Source organism: Schistocerca gregaria, chromosome 3, assembly GCF_023897955.1.
Source record: "Schistocerca gregaria isolate iqSchGreg1 chromosome 3, iqSchGreg1.2, whole genome shotgun sequence".
Classification (NCBI taxonomy): Eukaryota; Metazoa; Arthropoda; class Insecta; order Orthoptera; family Acrididae; genus Schistocerca; species Schistocerca gregaria.
Window position 1 is genome coordinate 604434392 of NC_064922.1, and position 22890 is coordinate 604457281.

Below are 22890 nucleotides of genomic sequence, written 5' to 3' on the forward strand. Positions count from 1 at the left end.
GTTCACTCTAAATGAAAGGAATTTATATTTTCTGCATGCTTCATGCTTCAAGAAATTACAAGGATTTGTATTCATCTCACTCTATGGTACATTAATTAATCCTGTGTAATTCTCTCAGTACTATCAATCATGTTATCAACACATTATTAGTGGAATATTTCTCAATGTGTTCCTTTTAAATGCATATTCTATATGAGTATTGTATGAAGGCATATATTTTGTTACATGATAAGATATGGTATAAATGCAGTGCTAGGAATAAGATTGATGCTCCTGATTGCTGTAACAGAAATGGTAATTTAGAAATTTTATTTTAACATTTTTACACTTTATTTGTTTTAGTATGTCCTTAAAGTCCAGCTATACTATATACAGAGAGAGAGAATGAAACTGCAAAAATTTCTACTTCAGCATGGATCAGATGCCCTGCTAGTTTCAGAAAGGAATTTATATTTTCCATCTCAGATCTTGTAATATGACTGGTTACCATACAGTCTGCCCAAACAAGTGGGAAAGAGCCACAACCATATTAATTTAAAAATGGTACTGCATCATGCAGAAGTCCCCCCTTCCCCCCCAATTACCCCCATTAGAACTGGAGCTTACCATTGTTCCCATAAAAACTGAAAGGGGCAAACTGACTGACAGTGCAGCACATATGGCCCCAAACTGTCAACTGCTCGAAGGGGACTTATGGTGTACCTTTGGTAGATAACTGAGGGTTGCAAACAATGAAGATTTCAATGTGAAACATCCGACATGAAATTCCTGTACAACCAACCTAAAGCATAACAAGCTCTTCCAGCTTGAAGATTCATTTTACCATGTCGTACATATGCCAGGAAATGCTACTCACCTTCCAAATGTAATAGGATGCAGCCCAGGCATTCTAGACATAATAATCATGCAAAACATTGATTGTGTCATAACACTGGATACAATACAAGATCTTACTTTGGACCACAACGTGGTGCTGGTCGAATTCTGCAGGATGAAACCTCCATCTGACTTCCCAAGAAAATCAGACATGATTAACTGGGATCAGAATCACAGGGTCCTCACAGAAACTATAAATCCATCAACAGACCTGTCATCAAAGGAAATGCTGGGCAGTCCTGTCAAATAACTTACAGCAAAAATACTACATGTTACATAATGTGCTCAAAGCACAACCACCATTGCAAATCATCTCCAGCCCAATTTTCCCCCAATTACGCATGAACATTTCTGATAGAACACCCTAGTAGCAAACCAGAGACTTGCAAGATTGCGTGTAAGTGAACATTATTGGAAGAACCTGAAAAACAGTTAAGTGAATAGTAAAACAATCTTTGACAACAATGTCCAGCCAAGATGGTGATGAAAGTGACTCAGGGAGTCATTTTCAATGCCTTGTCAAAACCTCAGTGGTTAGTTAACACATACAAAGAACAAAACTCACTAACACAGCCCAACCTCAGAGCCAGAGAACAGTGTGAGGAAGAGCAAATCACACGACACATAAAGGTACTTACATATCCTCAAAACCACCACTGAAACAGCCTACTCCACAATATGGCAAAAAAACTTGAAAACAAGGCACTTGAAAGGATCAAAGGAAATTTGAGGGATGACCAAAACATCAGATCAGAATAAAATGGATTCCAGGAAAAGGTTTCTGCAGAACTACATGTACTCATACTCACAGAGCACATTAGACACAACTTCAGTTACACAAATTCCACAATGCCACTGTTCCTAGACTAAGAAAATGCATATGGTAAGGTATGGGCTGATAGCCTGGTGTTCAAACAACATTATGAAAATCATTGACAGATATTTCACAGATTGTCCATTTTTGGTGGAAGTAGACAGAAAACACTCTTTATAGAGTGTCAGGAGAATGCAGGAAACATCACACTTGTTGCCCTAACACAGAAATGGAGCAGTTTATCTGAAGTCCAAAAGGGCATGATCATTGGCTTTCAGGCCAAGGATGGAAGCATTTCTGAAATGGCTAAGTTTGTAAACTGTTTGGTGCCATAATGGTTCAAGTGTTTAAAGTATACTGTTCACGACAAATATACCTTCCACCCTTCCACCGCTCGTGCTGCCACCTGCCATCTGTGAATGGTTATTGGATGTTGACATCAAACATAGTCACATTAATGTGACAGGGTCCTTCTTGACTCTTCTGGAAAAATACAAGAGAAAAAGACTTCTGTGGGTGGACACACTGTGGTCAGTATAGTTCTGTGTTTGTTCAATAACTAACATGCCAGTGCTGGAGAACACTGTTCGTAGGTTAGACAGGGAAACACTCAAATACAATACATGCTCTCAGTGTGCCAATATGCTACACATTCACTAAAAACATGACAGCTGGTTGAATAGTGAGTGACAATAGTCATGGATTAGGCAGACAGGCAAACCCATACACTAACCAAAGCTCCAAATAACAGTCCTGGAGAAAACCACATAGTGCAAGATATGACAGAGAGCTTACTGTAAACATTTCCTGGCTGACAAGTGAGAGCGTGGCAGTCCACAGTAGCCTTTAAATCTGCCATAAGTGTATTCCCAGGTGACCTGGCACCAGCAGGTGTAATCTCCCAAGCCCCACCAAAGATCTCACTGAATGTATGCAAAATTATAATGAGTTATCAATCAGTTCATCTGTCAGAATAACAAGAGTATTCTATAAACTTCCCATATTCGTGGATCTCATACCAGAGGGAGAAACTGTATGTCCTATTCATAGCCTTGTGAGCATCACTTCCTCCTGTCATTGTGATACTAATGGGTTTACTATGCCTGGGTGGTTGATTGTCTGCAATTTGTTGTTTACCACCTCCACCACTTATCTTCCCATTGACACATGATCCTTCTGCCTAAGAATAAGACGGCAACATCACACCAAACCACAATGCCTTTTCTACATACTTATTTGGCTACTTTTTTCACTGCATGATTTCCCCATATCCTGACATTGTTCCACCACCTAGCAGAATGCTACCTCTTTGCCTTGATTCTGTATCTTCTGTAAAACATCTTGGACAGTCTGAGTAAATTTTCCTACTAGACACTTTTTCTGTTCAGACTGGAAGGCAGTGAGAGATTCAGGGTGGGGAACTTTCTACTTCAAAGGCATATCACTGGTTGCATTTCCCAGTATACTACCAATAAACTTCTTTTATCTACTACTGAGACTAAGAGATCATTCTGTTTCACATCCCCACAAATTTATGGTATCTATATTATAACCCTCTTATGATGAAATCATAGGACACTAGGTCTTTTGCATTTTGTGAGGTGCACAATTTTATTTCTTAACATTTAAAGCCTGATGCCAGTCTTTATTTCACTTTGAAGTCCTATCAAGAACTACCTTAATATTGTGCAGCTTTTTACAGACAGTACTTTATTATACATAACTGCATTAACGGCAAAAAAGTCTGAGGTTCCTACTGAAATGTCTTGTCATCAATATATAGGTTGATCAGAGTTAAAGTTAAACTTTCAAAATACTGTAGAAGTAACACCGCTGGTCAGAATGATGTCAAATTGCAATTGAATATTATCAGAGAAGGGAGAAAACGTATGGCAGAAGAAAAAAAAAAGTGTGAAAATTGTTCAATAGATGGCACTGAATGCGTCAGAATACCTAAATGAAAACACCTGTCATGTGCACTACCCAAGGAAGTTGGTATAAACACGCTGGGTACATGGCTTTCCCTTCTTTCACGTCTATGATTTTCGCCATGACAGTCTCAATGCAGGGTCATGCTTTGCTTGTAAAGCTGTACCACAAGAATGATGACTGTGTACAAGTCACTCTGCACAAATTTGGACACAGGTGTTTGAAAAAAGGCATTGGTCCAATGACTGCCATGGTTCTGGAGAAAATGGTTTTGAAATTCAAAAAGACATGTTCTTTTGGTGTGCAACCTGGTAGAGGGAGGAAACGAATTTATTCAATGTCAGTGGAAGCAGATGCCACAGCAATGCAGGAGAAGATGAGTGGTGGTGTGCAAATGTGTAGCACAAGGAGAATTGCCCAAAATTGGACATACCCTTGAGCATGGTGTGTAAAATCCTACAAAACATCTTTCTTTGTTATCCATTCAAAATTACCCATGTGCACAAGTTGCTTCCTGTTGACCTGCCAGCAAGAGAGACCTTTACTTTAGAATTTCTTGCTCACATGGAAGTGGACAGTGATTGGCCGTGAAAGATTTTGTGGGCAGACAAAGTCCACTTCTTTCTGACCAGTTATGTCAATGCACAGGATTGTCAAACATGGGCAACAGAAAACCCACATGCAAATCAACCAGTACCACTTCATCCTGGAAACGACACTATGTGGTGTGGGTTTACGGCATCATTTATCATAAGGCCATATTTTTTCCAAGAGACAGGTGCTTCCGGTCCTCTCATCTGTACTGGTAAGGGCTATGAGCGTCTTTTCTGCAGCCACATCATTCCAGATCTCCAACGGTGTGGACGGGATCATTTTTATGCGTGATGGCACACCTCCTCACATTGCAAATCAAGTTCAGCAGCTGCTGAAGCACCATTTTGGAACTGCTAGAATTATCAGCCTCCATTTCCCTAAAGCCTGGCCATCCCGATCACCTGATCTTAATCTGTGTAACTTCTGGCTGTGAGGCTATCTGAAAGATGTTGTGTTCAGTTTTCTGACTGCAAACTTAGCAGCATTGAAGGTATGTGTTGCACAACATATTCTGAGCATGACCCTGGAAACACTTCAAACAGTTGTGGAACATGCTGTTTCTCGATTTCAACTTCTTGCAGAAAATGGTGGACAGCATACTGAATATGTTTTGTGCCAGTCACACAGAAATCTGATATGATTTAGATTGATGCTTTTATGTGGTTTTTGGCCTCATGACAATTAAAAACTGATGTGAGTGTTGCTTTTTATGCCGTTCTTGGCCTCAGGACAGTTAAAAACCAATTTTTCTCATCCAATGTGATATGACATTGCCGTGGTGGACGGGCTTATGTAACTAACAGTATCACACCTGCACAACCATGCACACTGAGTAGTAGTTTGTTTAAAGTCAAACATACACCTTAGGCATTGTTGTATGATTCATTTGTCATTTGTAGTCGACCACAATTGCATTATGATGCTTACTGGGCTATCTATTGCTACATTTTGTAACTATTTATTTTTCTTCCACCATATGTTTTTCCCCTTCTCTGATAATATTCAATTGCAATTTGACACATTCTGACCAGTGGTGTTATTTCTACAGCAGTTTGAAAGTTTAACTTTAATTATAATCACCCTGCACATCATGAACAGCAGGGGTCCCAACACACCTGTCTGGGGCACATCTGAAGTTGCTTCCACATCTGTTGACTCTCCATCCAAAATAATATGCTGCATCCTCCACACCAGTACATCCCCAATCCCATCACACAATTCATTCGATAACCCCATGAATGATAAGACCTTAAGAAGGTGGGGTGGCTTGTGTGCATCAATGAGACAGATAACGGAACATTAGGTGCAACCATAGCAAAGCAAATTCTGTAGGAGATATCTGACAAACTCATCATTTCTGAAGATGGGTGACAGCCTTTTAAGTAGTTCCAGGGGCAATATTTCATAGTTCCAGGGGCAATATTTCAGATAATTGGGTGACTGAACTGGCCTTATAAAATTAACAAACATGGCCTTGCTGTGCTGGTACTGTGAACGGCTGAAAGCAAGAGAAAGCAGAGCAGTCATTTTTTCCCACTGAAGCATGCATCTATATTGTGCAGTCTAATGATGATGGCATCCTCTTTAGTAAAATAATCCAGAAACAAAGTAGCCCTCCTTCGTATCTCCAGGAGACAACTCCTCAGGAAACATCACCATCAGGAAAAACAAAACTGGAATTCTACAGGACAGAGCATGAAATGTCATAGCCCTTAAATGGGCACATAGGTTAAAGAATTTAAAAATCATAGGTTGAAGTTTATAGTAAACCAATGTTATGGGTTTTCTAAATGAACCAAAGATTACTGTACCAGCTCGTGTTATTACTTCATCTTGTTTATTGGCAATGTTTATTCTAATTTCAGTTGTACGGTAAAAAAAGTATGGTTTTTATATAAGTATGCTATATTCTGGAGAATTTGTATAGTTATACTATTTTCCCAGGTTTTCTATTGTATTACCACACATTTTTGCAATCGTAACTAGCGCCACATAGATTTGATTATTTTCCAAATTTAATTTAGATAATGATAAATAAAATCTTATTATCCATCAAGTTGAGAAACTTTATTTTATTTCTAAAGGCCCTCCAATTTCTGTAAAAACAATTTCTTATGATACATAATCTAATTAAGCAAACAACTAACGCCACATGGATTTGATTATTTTCCAAATTTAATTTAGATAATGATAAATAAAATCTTATTATCCGTCAAGTTGAGAAACATTATTTTATTCTAAAGACCCTCCAATTTCTGTAAAAACAATTTCTTATGATACATAATCTAATGTAAGCAAACCTTCTGAAGTGGCATATCTTGAAATTTTACATTTTTGTTTTACTACTGTTATTCTCAGATTTTTTTTACATATAAAAAGATAAAAGTTTACTTATATTCTTATTGTTTGTAAAAGAGATCGACCTCCAATTTGAGCAAATAACTTTGAAAAACATGATTTGCTAGACAGAGATGAATGCATGCCAAATGGGGCAGTCTGTGGTTAGTAACTGTACTGCAACCGTTTTTTGTTAAGAGAAATTCTGATCAAATGCTTTTCTTTTGTGTTAAAGCCGTGCTTCTTGTAATCAAAATGTGTAATGAGAGATCATCAAAATAAATATGTTGAAGTTAAAACTCAACTATATGCTCCAACTAAATACCCGCATGAACCTTTCTACAATGAAGATTGTTATTTTTAATCATTCCCTAGATGCTAATGCCAAAGTAAGTATTAATATAACATCTCTTGGAACATTTATCAATAAATGCAGTATCAGTAATAGTCACTGGAAGTGTATATATGATGATTAATTCATAGTTTCTCCAAGAGAGGGTTATTATAAATTATAATGGGAATTAGTGAAGTGTGGTAACAGGAAGAACAGGACTTCTGATAAGCTCAGTACTTGTTAACAACTCAAAATCAAATACAGGTGGTGCTAGAGTAGGCCCAATAATCAGTAAGAAAATAAGAATGTAAGTAAGCTACTATCAACATGATAGTGAATGTATTATCATAGCCAAGACAGACAAAAAGCCAACAGTCACTATGGTACTACAACTTTATATTACATCTAGGAATTCAATAGCTGGGAAGATAAGGAAAAATAATGGAAGAATATGAACCGTGGGAAATGAACAAAAGAGGAAATCGCCTGGTAGTTATGCACACAGCTTAATATAATCACTGCTAACATTTCAATTAACAATCATGCAAGAAGGTTCTATATGAGAAAGAGCACTGGAGGTTTCAAATTAATTATATAAAGGTAAGTCAGAGACTTACAAAACCAGACTGTAATGTGTATGACATTTGCAGGAGCACATGTGGACTCACAATCATAATTTTTTGCTTATGAACTGCAGATTAAAACTGAAGACATTGCAAAAATATAGGAAATTAAAGAGATGGGACCTGGATAAATTGAAGGAATTAGAGGTTGCTGACAGATTCAGAGTGAGTATTAGGCAACTTTTGACTGAAGCAGGGAAAAAAATACAATAGAAGATGTACTGGTGGCTTTGAGATGAAATAGAGAAAGTAGCACAGTAACACATCAGTAGAAATCTCTCAATAACACAAGTAATATTGAAATTAATGGACTACGGGGGCTGGCAGAGGTGGTGAAGAATGCTGGCCTCACTTGCAGGGTGCAAGCAGAGCTCTCATAATTTGCAGAATTGATTAGTGTCCTTTGGTTTGAAGCTGAGTGGAGTCACCACCAAAGGCTCCATTGATTCTGTGATAATCTTGGCTGCAGATTTCTGGATCTGTGTTACGGGATGGAGAATTATATGTCTCTCCTGGATAGGTCGGGGGTTCACTATACAAAGAAAGTAGCTACTAGAGTAGCAGACTACTTGTGCAGTGCATACATTCTGTTTTTAGGCTAGGTGGTAGTTTGAGGTCAAGTGATGAATGCTCACCACTCAGTATGTGAAGAGCAAAATCAGTCAGCTTACAAAGCAAAGCTACTTCGACTGTAAAAATTATAATAGTAAATAGTCAAAGTATTCATAACAATTTCCTGAATTTACTAGCACCAGCAAAGTTGTCATGCTCACATCATTCTTGGAACCAAGAGCTAGTGAAACCTGAAGTAGAAAGCTCTGAAATATTTAGCAAGGCTTGGAACATGGATAAAATTTGACCACCACCTTTGTTTGATGTCAATGTGCAATAAGCACTCACAGACAGCAGGTGGCAGCGCTAGCAGTATAGGGAAGATAAAGTGTGTCGGGAAGATGTGGAAACCAGGGCAGTCATTGTCATAATGCAGAAGCAGAGGAATTTAGCTGATGTCCAAAAGGGTTTTTAGACAAAGGACAGATACACGTCTGGCTGCCATGGTTAAAGTATACCATGCATGGTAAAGTGGCACCATCCAAAAGCAGTGCTAAGGAAACTGTGGTGCCCCATGGTTCATAGACGACAGGGGTGAACAATGGCTGTGTATATGTGTGGGTGAACAAATGTGCAATTGTAGAGCAAATAACTGTCCAGATGAACAGTCTCTCCTCAATGACAGTTGAGTAGGCGCCTGGGTCATGCACCCATGCTGACAGCTGTTCATTGGCAATGGAGGCTGGAATAGTACACAAGTACCATAACCAGATATCCACTGAGTGGTAACAGGTGCCCTTTTCAGACGAAATTACATTTTATGCTCCATTGGACAGATGGCCATTGAATCATTGGAGGGGTCCAGGACACAGGATGGAGTGTTATGGTCTGGGAAATGTTTTTGTGGCATTCCCTGGGTGCTTTCATAACTCTAACAGTTACAATGAAACACTGGAATTTGGGCAGCAACATAACTGATTGTGGCAGAAGTAGAGAGGGTATTAGAATGTAGACTGGCAACGGCAAGGAAAGCATTTCTGTAAAAGAGGGATTTGTTAACATCTAATACCAATTTAAGTATTAGGAAATCTTTTCTAAAGGGGTCTATCCTATGGTGTTGTTCATGGAAGTGAAACAAGGGCAATAAGCAGTTCAGACAAAATGAGCATAGAAGTTTCTTAAATGTGGTTACATAAGAATCCTGAAGATTAGATGAGAAACATAAATAACAAATGGAGTGGTGCTGAATAAAATTGGGAACAAAAAATTTCTGGCACAACCTGACAAAAGAAGGGCTCAGTTGATAGAACACATCCTGAGGCATCAAGGAATTGTTCATTAGATAACTGAGGGAAATTCAAAGGGTTAAAATTGCAAAGGAAGACCAAATCTTGAATACAATAATCAGTTTCAAATGGGTGTAGGTTGCATTAGTGGTGCAGGTGTTAAGACTTTTACAGTGGATGGGCAAGAATAGAGGACTGCATCATTCCAGTCTTCAGTCTGAAAACACAACGTCCACCTCACCTAATGTCACTGCATTTTCATTAATACCCATTGATGTAGTACTGAGCCAAATGCTATTTGGTCAAGAAACACTGTTCTCCTGACTACTTTAATCCACAACTTTCAGGATGACATGTAAGAAAAGTGTGAGTAATATTTTGTATGAAAAAGTTATAGGGATTAGTGCTTGTTGGCATGGAGGAGGTTATTCTGTCGAGATATTATGTTTGAGTTCTTAATATGTTCTGACATTCTACAGCAAATGTGTGTCAAATATAATGGTTCTTTTTTTTCTGCTACGGTCATAAGTGCCCATTCCTTCTCTTAGGGAAGGGTAAAAAACCAAATGTTAAATCAGCAGCAATGGAAGCAAAACTCAAGAAAGAAGGAAACTAAAACCAGAAGGAAAACTTAGAAAACTACTATTGAAAGGAGGGTTGTATTCCCCAAAAGTGAGCTTCAAATGACCGATGCCATCCCACTGATACTGATAAACTCAAAGACACAATTGGCCGAGCGCGTGTCATCTGTTAAAAGGGAAGGTATATCAGGTGACAACTGTAAACGGGCCCATAGCGGATTAAAATAAGGGCACTGAAGTAACAGGTGTCTCCCTGTCTTTGGTTGAGAGCTTGTAGGTCACTTCCGTTATACTTCTGTGTAACCTGTGATTTTTTCTTCCAACTACTGGGCATAGTTGCTTAGTTCAAAGGACCTACAGTATATTACAGTTAAAAATGGAGCTAAACTCCATAGAACATTAAGTACAGAGTCTGATGGGCCCTAGAGCCTACTTCAGTTTTAGTGACATCGGCTGTTTCTCATTACTATTGGCACCAGTATCTGTACCACTCATCTTTGCAATGGTTCAAGAATTAAACTGAGGCAGTATCCCTGGATCTTTCTATGTAAAGGAGCATCTTAAAATGCACTTCTACTATTGTTTTGTTAGCCTCAGTATCAGCTCCTGTGCCAGACAGTTCCTGTGTCAGCCATTAGTGTCTGGTCATTAATTTTGGTACCACTGACAGCCTTTACCTAAGACAAGAATTTTGTTAGGTTTTGAGAAATCGTTTGATAAGATTCTGTTATAGTGATAGTCAAAGCATACACACACTGTGTTCCTGACAACCAACTACATTTTATTTACCATCTTCCTCTCTATAGGACTATGTTTTGTTTTATATCTTTTGTACAGTGTTTGCTGCTTCTGTGCAACTTTCTTTACAAGCATACACACACTGTGTTCCTGACAACCAACTACATTTTATTTACCATCTTCCTCTCTATAGGACTATGCTTTGTTTTATATCTTTTGTACAGTGTTTGCTGCTTCTGTGCAACCTTCTTTACAGAGACTGTATACCAAGGTGGATCCCCCCACATGAACTGTTCTACTAGGTACCTACTCAGTGCTTAGTCAATTATTTTTCTAAAATTGAGCAATAGTTCCTCTACATCACATACACAGAGCCAAAGGTTTTCTAGACCTTCCTTCAGATATGACTACTGCCTCTACATTTACTTTACTAGATACATAAATCTTTCAACTTTTTTTTTAGTCACCCTTTGTACTTTGGTTGTAACTCTTGCTACAGTTGCCTTATGGTTACTAATATCAGTGCCAATATTCAAATCCTCAAAGAATTTAGGGCTATTAGCTGCCATTAGACTCAATATACCTCCATCACAAGTGAACATTTAAACAACCTGCATCCAATTTTCAGAGAAAGCATTTAGTGCTGTTTCACAGGATGTCTTACACTTCAGTTACCCCAACTGATTGTTGAGCAGCTAAAGTCTCCTCCAATGATGACAGTGTGACTACGGAACATATCTACTAACATGCTGAGGTTTTCTTTAAAGTTTTTGGTTACATCTCATGGTGAGCCTTGTGGCCAAAAAAGGCCCTCCCCTCATATTGAACCTTACCCAGACAATCACTCATGAAGCTCCAATTTCTATATTAGTGGATCTGATTTTCTTATCTACTGTAACAAATATGCCACCTCCATTTTCTATCAGCCTATCCTTTCAATGAACACTTCACTTCCAGAATGAGATTTTCACTCTGCAGCGCAGTGTGCGCTGATATGAACTTCCTGGCAGATTAAAACTGTGTGCCCGACCGAGACTCGAACTCGGGACCTTTGCCTTTCACGGGCAAGTGCTCTACCATCTGAGCTACCGAAGCACGACTCACGCCCGGTACTCACAGCTTTACTTCTGCCAGAGCACTTGCCCGCGAAAGGCAAAGGTCCCGAGTTCGAGTCTCGGTCGGGCACACAGTTTTAATCTGCCAGGAAGTTTCAACACTTCACTTAACTCCAAAAATCTTACTGCTGTCAGTCATGAGTTTTAGCCAATCTTGTTACCTACAACTATGTGAGCAACCACTGATTTCCCAGTATGCTTCAGACTATGGGACTTCGCTGTGAATGTGTCAGCAACTGATCTCAAGGATTTTAATAGTCTGACCTGTGAGGGACATTTCTTTGGGTCTTGCACTAATACCAAGGGGTTATAATTAAACTAATGGTTTTCTGAATGCTGAAGTGCAGACTGTATACATTGGAGGACAATGAGACCTTGTAGGTAAGTTAGAGTATGCAGAAAAAAATAATAGTCCCACTTTCTGCCACCAAGTGAAAATATGGTGCTGTAAGCAGTCAGAATGCAAAATGTTTTGTGTTTTGATGTCAGTATGCTGTTTGTCACTTGATAACACATGTTGATTTCTTTTGGAAAGCGACTCTTGGTGTAAAGGGTTAAGAAGGTGTGGCTACTGTGAAGAAAAGGCCATGCCATGCTGGTAAAGATGTTTCATCAGAATGGCAACAAAAGCAGGACTGCACTGCTGGAATTGTGTCAACAGAAACAGCTGCAAAGAGGCCCAGTACAAATAAATGGGCTAAAGGATATTATCAAGAAATTTGAAGAAAGAGGTAAATTAGGTGGTGCAAAAGGGAGAGGTAGGTGACCCAGTCCCACGGTAGTGACTGGTGCAGTTGTAGCTACAGTTGACTGTACAGCGTATATCCCAAATTCTGCATCCAGTACTTCAGCTGTAACATGGGAATTATTGCTTGCCTCGCCAACAGTTTAAAACATTTTGCAGCACATTTTACATTGGTATCATTATGAGATTCAGAATGTGCACCAAATGAGGTCACAAGAAAAGCTATAGCACCATGACTTTACTATTCATATTTTCGTGCATGTAAATGGGTAACAAATGGTTGAAGAACAACCTTAGGATTGACAAGCACAGATTGACAAGCACAGAACTGTTGCATGAGGGGTTATACTCCACCACATGTGCAGGAACATCCACTGCACAGCTTATAAGGCTTTGTTGTGGTTTCACAAGCTCCTTCATTCTTGGTCCATTTTTCTTCAAGGAGATGACAGCTCACAGCCTGTTAATATAACAGTAACACCTACATGTTATAAGGACCTCCTTGTGCAATACCTGATTCCAACTTTGCAAGAACCATTATTTTCATGCAAGATGGGGTGACACCATGTGTCACTTGCCAGGTGAAATATTTGCTTTGGAAAACTTTAGTAATGATTGCATCTGCTTTAGGCAATTTCAAAATGTGTGGCCTTCCAGAGCCACCCAACCTAAATCCCTGTGACTTATGGTTGTGGGGACACCTGGAAGATTGTGTCTATCAGGGATGTATCTGGACTCTTCCTGATCTGAAGGATAGCATATGAAAACATATCACTCTAGATAACACTGGATATGCTGCAAGCAACTGTCAACCATGCTGTGTTAGCCTCAGCACATTACTAAATCGAGAGTCCACACCGAACATGTTTTACTTGTGACCACATCCTAATGAACATGGCAGAACCACCATTATCATGTGTTTGATTATTGCTTCCCTTTTTCTGCCCCCACACCACTTTCTGACTGCTTCCAGCACCATATTTTCCTGTGGTGGCAGAAAGTGAACTATTATTTTTTTCAGGTACTCCACAAGTGCATCAATTAATGAATATATCTACAATGTTTCAGTGTCCTGTAGCATATACAGCCTGCACTCCAGTTTTCACAACAAAATCACAAAATCAGTTTTTAGTTACAGACACCTGGTAATTTGGGGTCTTGGCTGCCTGGAGATTTGTTTATTCTAATTAGACATTTTTTGCAATCCCAACATGCAGTCAACTACCTGGATAGCAGCCTCTCATATGTATTGCATTTCTGATCCAATCAGGGGGAGCCTGCTTTCATTAACCTTGTGGGCCAAGGTAAGGAAGTCAAAGCCTAGCTTGTCACATACCCTTCAAACTCTCTGGTTCAAGCCTTCCATTTGGCTGAGAACTGGAACGACATATCACTTCTGGAGACAATGTTGCAGTTATGAATCTGGTTGGCATCCCTCAAATTTATGGAGCTTTATATAAATTTTATGGCATCAGTATATGAAAGCAAAGATTTCATTAAAGATAATCTAATATCCTACAAAAAAGTGACTTGGTGTCTAAGTAGGGTCCAGAATCTGAAAATGTTGGATACCATATGACTTTTTTTGTGAAAAGTCACTTCTCTACTGCATATCACTTAGCATTCAATTTTTGTGTTAAGTTTAAAAAAAAATTAAACAATTGAAGAATCTGGTAGAAGATTTAATAGAAAACAATGCATATTTTCTTCAAAATTTAAAACATAAAGTATGTGACTTAATTATAATATTTACAAAACTTGGACACAAAGTACCTTGACCCCATTGGTACTGCTTGGGTTAAATGCTTCTGTGGATGCTGTAAGTCGTCTAATTTTGTTTTCACAATCTTTGTGGGAGTGATCTGTAAGTGGCTGTAATATAATCAAAAATTCACCATTTGAAGTTGTTTCTAGCAACATTCTAAGTTGGAATTCCAGGGACAGTTTTCACCTATCTTTCACCATCACCAGCTCAGTTCTTTCAACGTCCACGTGACTTTCCAATGGGTTGAACAAACCTGTGATCATTCACTCTATCCTTATTTGTATCAGTTCAATATGCCCTGATAATCCTATCTGGTATGAGTGCCACATATTTGAGCAATATTCTAGGATGGGTTGCATGAGTGTTCTGTACACAGTCTCCTTTGCAGACTGATGACATTTCCCTTGTATTCTGTCAATGAACTGTAATCTGCTTTCTGCTTTACCTACGACTGAGGCTGTGTGTCCGTTTCACAGCCCTACAAATTGTTACACGCAGGTATATTTTGAGTTGGCCAATTCCAACTTGACTCATTGATATTATGGCCATCGGGTACTATGTGCATAGGTCATTCATGTAAGCACAACATGAATGGCAAGCATCCCAACATACTTCCCTGGGGTACATCCAAAATTACTTCTGTATCCAATCCAGTGCATAATTTTTCTTGCTATCCTACATGAATATACTTTGGTAATAAGCACATAGGTGGTACTGAGTCAAATGCTTTTTGGAAAGCAATGAATACCTGACTCCCTTGATCTGTGGCTCTCAGTACTTCATTTGAGAAAAGTATGAGTTGTGTTTCACATGATCTATGTCTTCATAATCCATGCTGGGAGTCATGAAGGTTTTAGATACCTCATTATGTTTGAGCTCAAAATATGTTCTAAGATTCTACAATACTTAGTTGTTAAGGATACTGGACAATGCTGAGTTTTTGGGATGACTTCTGCTACCCTTCCTGTAGATGGCTATGACCTGTGCTTTCTTCAAACTGCTAGGTACACCTTTTTATTTCAGTGATCTATGATAGCCTGTAGTTAAAAGACAGGCTAACTCAGCTGCAAATTCAGTATAGCATCTGACATGGATTCCGTGGGGCCCTGGAAGCTTTGTTCAGTTTTAAAAATTTCAGTTGTTTCTCAGTGCTACTGACATGCTCACCCCTGCCAAGCTCTTGTCTCCCAACAACAGCACCTATACCCAGGAAGAGGGGGAAGTGGCAAGGGGCCTGCAGTGCTGAACCCTCCTTCCTCCCCTTCCCCCCCCCCCCCACCCAACCCCTCCTCCCACCCCACTCCTGATAGCTCTTAGGAAAAGGAAAAATATACTGCAGTTAGGTGCTTTCTTTCACAGGAATAATTTAAAAGACTTTATGGCTACTTACAAGTCAAAATTCATCTTCCAAAATATTAAAAAAATACACAAGATCACTGGATCCAGCCCCAACTGGCTCTCCCCCCCCCCCCCCCCCCCCCTCTAACACACAGACACAAACAATTACATGGATGCCCTTGTCTCCTGAACTTAGATTAATCAATTTCAATGACTGATATCATACCCCCAAGAATGTCATCATTAGTTATACAATCCATACTCTAGCACCTGATAAGCTATGACAAACTTAAATGAATTACCAAACAGCAGCATGCAATGCACGAGCTGTGTACACCTAAGTATATTTTAGCTCACCTCCACCAAAACAGAAGAGACAGTATTTCATTTCTAACGCACAGTGGAGATTGAAAAACTAAAATTTCTCATGAAATCAATGATAATCTGACAGCAAATAGTTCTATATTCAGATGCAATTCAAAATGCACTTCAAAAACTGACAACACAGCACCCATTAAGAAATCACCACTCATCTCAGCTGAGAGCTAAAACCATAAATTACTCTTTACTCCTTATCTTTTGTACTTCCAAACGTATTTTACATTACTGCTACTAATTTTAACAACTCAATTTATTTTTATATGTAGGCCTAATTACAGTTTTTTTGCGTTTAGAAGGTAACAAGTTTAAGTAATCAGCATACGTATTTGATTACCCTTTCTTAAAATTTAATACTCTCAGTAAATATTTATTTTTATTGTGTGTCACCAATCCCTCCACCAGCGCCAAGATTTATTAACTTTTATCCATTATTAACCACAACATGTCTTTTTGTTGCTGTCTCTCATTTTTCTGTTTATACGTAATAATTCATATTTTACAAATATGAAATAATTTTCTTTTTATTTCCTTTTTTAGATATCTTGATGGCTGAAAAGTTGACCATTAATGCTAATAAAATAAAATGTGACTAAGAGTGTGAATTCTACTGTTTATTTACATATCAAGTTCACCATTCTCCTTCAAAGGTCAAAGTGACATCATTTTCTAATATTAGCTATCTTCCCACACTACATCTGCAAGTAGCGTGAGAGGTACCAATAACTTTAATACTAGTAGGGATAAAATGGCCACAAGGCAGGTACCAATCTAGACTCTAGTGCTCCACTGAGGTGAAGCCTCATCCTGTTGAAAGATGAAAGTCAAGTAGTCAGCAGTCAGTTGTAGCAACAACCAAAACTGCAACACATCGAGGTACACACAATCTGTAATCATATACTCGATAAAGAAAAAGGGGCCATGCACCATTTTCTTGGATGTGGCACAAAAGACATTCACCTCTGGTGCATCGCTTTCCAACTACATATGGACATGCAGCAGTGCAGTACTCCGCACTTTCACATTGCGATGACTCACATTTCCTGACAGATGGAAAATCACCTCATTGTTGAATATCAATGGCACTGCATTTGGGTATAAAACTGCAATGGCATGTACTAATCACCTTGAGCCATGTGTTGCAACAGTTGCACACGGTATGGTTGGAAATAAAAAATCACCACAAAACATTTCACAGTTTTCAGCAGAATGCCCAATCCTGCCTTATAAGATTTTTGTGGGCTGTACACAAAGCTCTGTTTCATATTCGAAAACTTACTCTGAGGAATGTGGTTTCTTCATGCTTTTCCCTTTACACAGACACCAGTATTATGAAACTGGTAAAACCAGCACCAGGTGCAGCTTTTCCATATTTACTACAAAGGCACTTTGCCTAACACACAATAACTCTTCTCTTACACTGCCGACATCTTGTAGAGTGCTATTACAGGTCTGTCATCATCAACAAGTACATGACATGAGGTGGGCTTTTTAAACTTCGTGAGTGTATCTTTTTGTTTCTTATACATCATACACTTTTCAATAAACAGTGCTCTGAAAAACATGAATCATTTACGTCAACCCTGTGAAGAGGAGCTGGTTCTTGTTTCTCTTGAATCTGATGTGTGTGAAAGGTCAAATGTTCCTTGTGCAACTGGAAAATTTTTAGACAAACATAGAGACAACTACAAAGAACTTTAGTTCCTATTGAGCCCCTGGCAGCCGGATAACGACTACTAATTCCCATCTTCCTCACACCTGATCAAAGGTAAAGAGGTAAAGTGATACTTTGGGCATAAGTATCTCAGCAAATACTCTTGGCTTGTATCATCACATGTTAAACAATTTAAACAACATTCATTTTGTCAATGTGTTCCTTTTTCAGTAATGGTAGTTTTCATGGAGGTTAAAAACTGGAGCCATTGCAAAAGCTTGTGAAAAAATCACTGACAGACTTTATGTATATTACGGAGCAAAATGGGAGACTTGAGAGACACATACCAATTATATTTATTAAAAATGAGCAGCAGAACAGAGGACTACATTCCTCCATTCCTTCAAAAAACGTAATCTGAACGTGATCAAGTTTGTACATCAACAGTACCTCAAAGAGGTGTAAAAAACAGAGAATGGCTTTGTTCTTCAGTTGAAATCATTATCTTTCTTGGGCAACAAAATTAACCATTCCAGAGAAATAGGGATGCATTATCTCACCGTATGAGGGTACTTATGCATCCCGGAATATTGTTAAACAGGACTGTCTTGGTTGGTTTGGAGAGTAAAGAACCAAACTACAGGGTCTTCAGTCCCTTTTTCCTCATGCAACCAGGTCTTGGGGTAAAACCATCCCCAAAAGGAGTTGGGGGAAGTAAAAAAGTGTAAAACCAACTGGGAACCACACTGAAAGAGAATACAAAGCAGCAAAGCAGTAGGGGAAAACATGCATTAAAAGAAAAAAAGCAGTGGAAGGTATTAAAATACAGCAGTTGGCATGTGCTGGCTGATCGCAAGAATGAAAAAGGATTAGCTATCAACTCTGCAACACAGTAAAATCTTCAGCCAAAAAATGCAGAGCTAGAGAAACACAAATAAGGAAAAGACAAACATCAAGACAAAGAAACAGCAAAGAAAGAGCGATTAAGATTTAAGAAAGAGGGAGGGTGAAGGCCAGGGAGAGAAGGCCAGATGCCCACCCGTAGATTGAGTAATACAAAACTCCCTCCCAAAGAAAACGTAAAACTAAATTAGCCATTGAGGCATTGTCTCCTAATACCATAAGCACTGTGGCAGGAAGGTTAAAAGTCTGTTCAGTTTGGCTAAGAGTGGGCAGTCCAACAAGATGTGGACCACAGCAACACTGAAGTGGGCCCTCGTGATGTAGGAAGTGACCAAGAGTCAGCCAAGTATGGCCAATGAGGAGCCAGCAAGGGGCAACGGCATCCCGGCAAGTGGCTTACCTGGATGACTTCTACACATTTGTTGCCCCTTATTCAGTACTGGCAGTTCTGGTGGATGTCAAAAAGCAGTGGCATGACAAAAAGCTTGTGACAAAACCACTAACAAACTTTATGCCCACTGCACAACAGAACGGGAGACGAGAGACACATGCCAATCATATTTACCACAAATGAGCTGCAGAACAGAGGACTGCATTCCTCCATTCCTTCAATAAACGTAACCTGGAAGTGATCAACTTTGTACATAAACGTCACCTCTGAGTAGTGGAAAAAACAGAGAATGACTTTGTCCTTCCATTGAAACACTATCTTTCTTGGGCAACAATATTTGCTATTTCATGTACATAGAGGTGCATTACCTTTCCACACCTCTTGCGACATAAGAGTACTTAATGCACCCAGGCATACTACTGAAAAGGATCATTTTAGTGGTCCCAGTGTTATTGTGTGGGAAGGTATAATGTTACATTGATGTACTAACCCCCAATCTTTGATCACAGTGCACTCACTGGTCAGTGTTAACGTGACATTGTACCCCTTCCCCATGTGTGTCTTTATCAGTGGTGTAATCAATATCGACTTCATTCCTACTTTATAAGCTTAGGAGTAATGTCAGCCAAAATTACTGCTGCATTCATATTTTGCTTATATCCACCCCCATCTTTCATATGGTATTCTGCTCTGGGGAAATTCTTCCAATTCAATATTAATTTTCAGATGACAAAAAAAGCTCTTTGATGTATAGTGGGTTTCTCTCCTAGGGATACTTGCAGGGAGCATTTCAAAAACCTTAACATTGTGACAGTTCCTTGTTTGTACATCTATTATTGCTTATTACACGTAAAAGAAAACATAGCTCAATACCCCTTGGGTCATCTGTCCACACGCACAATACAAGACGAAACCACACAATTGATCTGCCATACTCTAGATTGTCCAAGATACATAATAGTTATAAATATGTAGGCCTCGAACTGTTTAATATGCTCCCTAAAATTGTACAAACAGTATATAAAAATAAATTTAAGATGACATTGGGTCAATGGCTCAAAGGTAAAGCATTTTGCTCAGTTGATGAATATAAAGATTGTAATATGGCAGATTTGCTGTTTTAACATAAAGAATGGTACCTCTGCCTGTAGTAGGACCTAAATTTGGAAAAACAATATCTAACATACAGGCATAATAGACCTATTTCGAGTGCTCTATATTTGTATTAATAGCTTAGGACAATGACATAGTGTCATCAACATGTATATGATAATGACAGTGTCAGTAACATGAATACTCCCTGCTTAATATAAATCTGTATAATGTTTTCTTTCTTATTGTAAAAGTAACAATATATAAAATGTGTGCTATTGTACTACACTAACATTCATATGACATATATACATTGTTATGCGGATATAACCATCTTTATACTGTAATTGAACTTATTGATGAAGCCCATTGTATAAGAAAATACTGAACGGCTAATAAAGATTCTTATTCTTATTCATTATTACCGATGACAATGTGCAACAGCATTGAACTTCACAGGTGGAAGAGCTCTTGGAATGAGAGGATTTTTGGCGAATGGACTGGTGTGCCTGTTCGCCCCCTCCCCTCTCCGCCAAACTTTCATGGAGCACATATGGCATGCATATATAAATCAATCAGACCATAATTCTCAACATATAATAAATAAACAACAAACTAAAATCTGTATGAATTTTTTGTTTAGAAGTAATTATTTGGAAGCTAGGCCACGGACAAAAAAATTGTCCCTCCCCTCTCCTCCCCCTCCAAAAGAAATCCTGAATCCGTGTCTGCCACAAGGGAAACTGAATTTTCACCAAACCATCGACAGCAGCTAACTGCTTACAAATGTTGAATCTGCATGTCGTAAGGTATCACACAACACTTTCAATTAAAAAAGAAAATAGTATATAGGAACTATAAAGTATGCATTTTTCTGAAGGCTTACATAATGACCACTTTTCCCTGGCTAAGGGATTAAAGTGGCCAGTGCCATTGCAACAGGACCTCATTTTTGTTGTTCTGATTCCAGACATATTTTCAAGGCATATTGATTCCCTAGTACCAGAAACAATACCAAGCAGGTACAGCAGATCAATAGATGGCCTAAATTAAATCAAAATCGTCAAGGCATGGAATGATGGATGTTAGTTTTGTATATACGAGGGTTTAGAAGTCAATCTGATGTGTAGTGTTATGCATCGTAAACATAAAATATGCTAGTAACTAACTTTTATGGGGGTAAACACCTTGGTCACTTTTCCCATAAATAGTGTTTAGTTTTTTATACTTAGCAGAATTGTCACGAACTTCTAGCAGTGATTGTCTGCCAATCTAGTGATATGTAAATTTAACCTGACGTGCGTGGGGCAATACCGCGACTTTAGTAATCATTATTTTCTTATACATCACGATATTCACGGGAAATTATGCCGACTGCTTGATGTGGTGGCGGTTTTGGCACTGTTCTGCAGTCAATATGGGTGCGAATCTATACACAGTAGTGGCAAAACACATCCTCACTCGTTTCTCTCTCACTTTCGCGTACCATCCTTGTAGGGTAGCAGAAAGAGGTCACCCCACCCACGACAGTTCTCAGCACAACATGAAAATAGCTATAGTATACTTTCCCGTAATCTGTTCAAAATTCTCAGCAGGTCATCCTCCCCTTTTGTTAAACAATGGAATCACAATAGTAGACCACCGTTTGTCGGTGGACGTTTATCAGTGTTGGACTGCTGATTCTCAATTCAGTTTTAAACGACATAGATATTACAGTGGACTCAGAATATCACAGCCGTGCTACACTGTACGTGTGTACGTCTATAATTAGTCTGCTGAGCTAAATGTACCAGTCGAAAAAAGAAAATACCATTTTATGTGCTAGAAGAAAAGAAAAAAAGATATGAAATATCAGAGTAGGAAAGACATCCACTCTACGAATCGGGAGCTCTGCAACACAGTGTCACACGCAGTCATAGAGCTACAAATTCCACACTTCAAATGACATGGTCGCACAATAATGTGATAGTCGTGTACTGGCCCTGAGTTATACTTTTCTCGGTAATTTCCAAGAATGATTGCCTATCGAAGTTGGAGGGCTCCAAATGATACATATTGAATGTGCGATAGTAAACTATGGAAGTCTCGTGGCACGCATTATGATCAATTATTTGTGATAGTCATTATTATCAGTTTTGCGTCGTTTCTTCAGTTCATGTACATTTCATTCTCGCCATAATTGTTTGCGATTCCTTTGGGAAATCGACATGGTTCCTCTTGATAGAGAGCAGTGGCGTAGCGTGAGGGGAAACTTTGAGACTTAGTCTCCCCTGTATTCGTGCTTAACAAAGATGCAATAGTAATTCATAACAAAAATATGAACAACTTTCTACGAAGAGCACTAAATGTGCGAAGACATCAGTTTTGTAGCCCGCGCCGCCGCACCCTGAGTATTGGTATATCTGCCTGCTTGAGACTCGACTACTCCCAGTCTCTGCCTCCCTTCCCTTACCTGGATGTGTGCGCCTGCGCCCCTCCACTTCCCCTCTACCACGAAGGCCGGTGCGCTGCACTTGCTAGCACGTATCGGGAATAGTGTCTGCCGCTTCTATGCTGGCTTTTAACACGGAAGTGAACAGTCGCGCGGTTTGTGTTCATAGTCATTCTGGCGTGATTTTAGTGCATATTTTTGTTGTGTCGCCAACATGAGTGAGCCAGCAACTGTACACCTTATAGAATTTTTATTAAAAACGCCTTTTTTCTTCATTAACGTACGAAAAAATAGCGAATTGAAGGACAAACGGCCGACTCATATACTCAGTGTAGTTTTAAGTGAAGCCAAACAAAAACGCAGTTTTCAGGCAGCCTGGTACGAAAAGTATGCTTGGCTGAATGTGATGCAGTT

At 39.0% G+C, this 22890-nt stretch overlaps 1 protein-coding gene across 1 annotated transcript in view; it reads right to left on the reverse strand.

Moving 5' to 3' along the window:
* LOC126355144 (uncharacterized) overlaps positions 1-21290 on the reverse strand; it is a 93542-nt gene extending 72252 nt beyond the window's left edge. The window contains exon 1 of the mRNA XM_050005340.1: positions 21215-21290. The gene's annotated coding sequence lies outside the window, so the exon portion shown is untranslated. The remainder of the gene's footprint in view (positions 1-21214) is intronic.
* Between the last annotated feature and the right edge of the window lie 1600 nt (positions 21291-22890).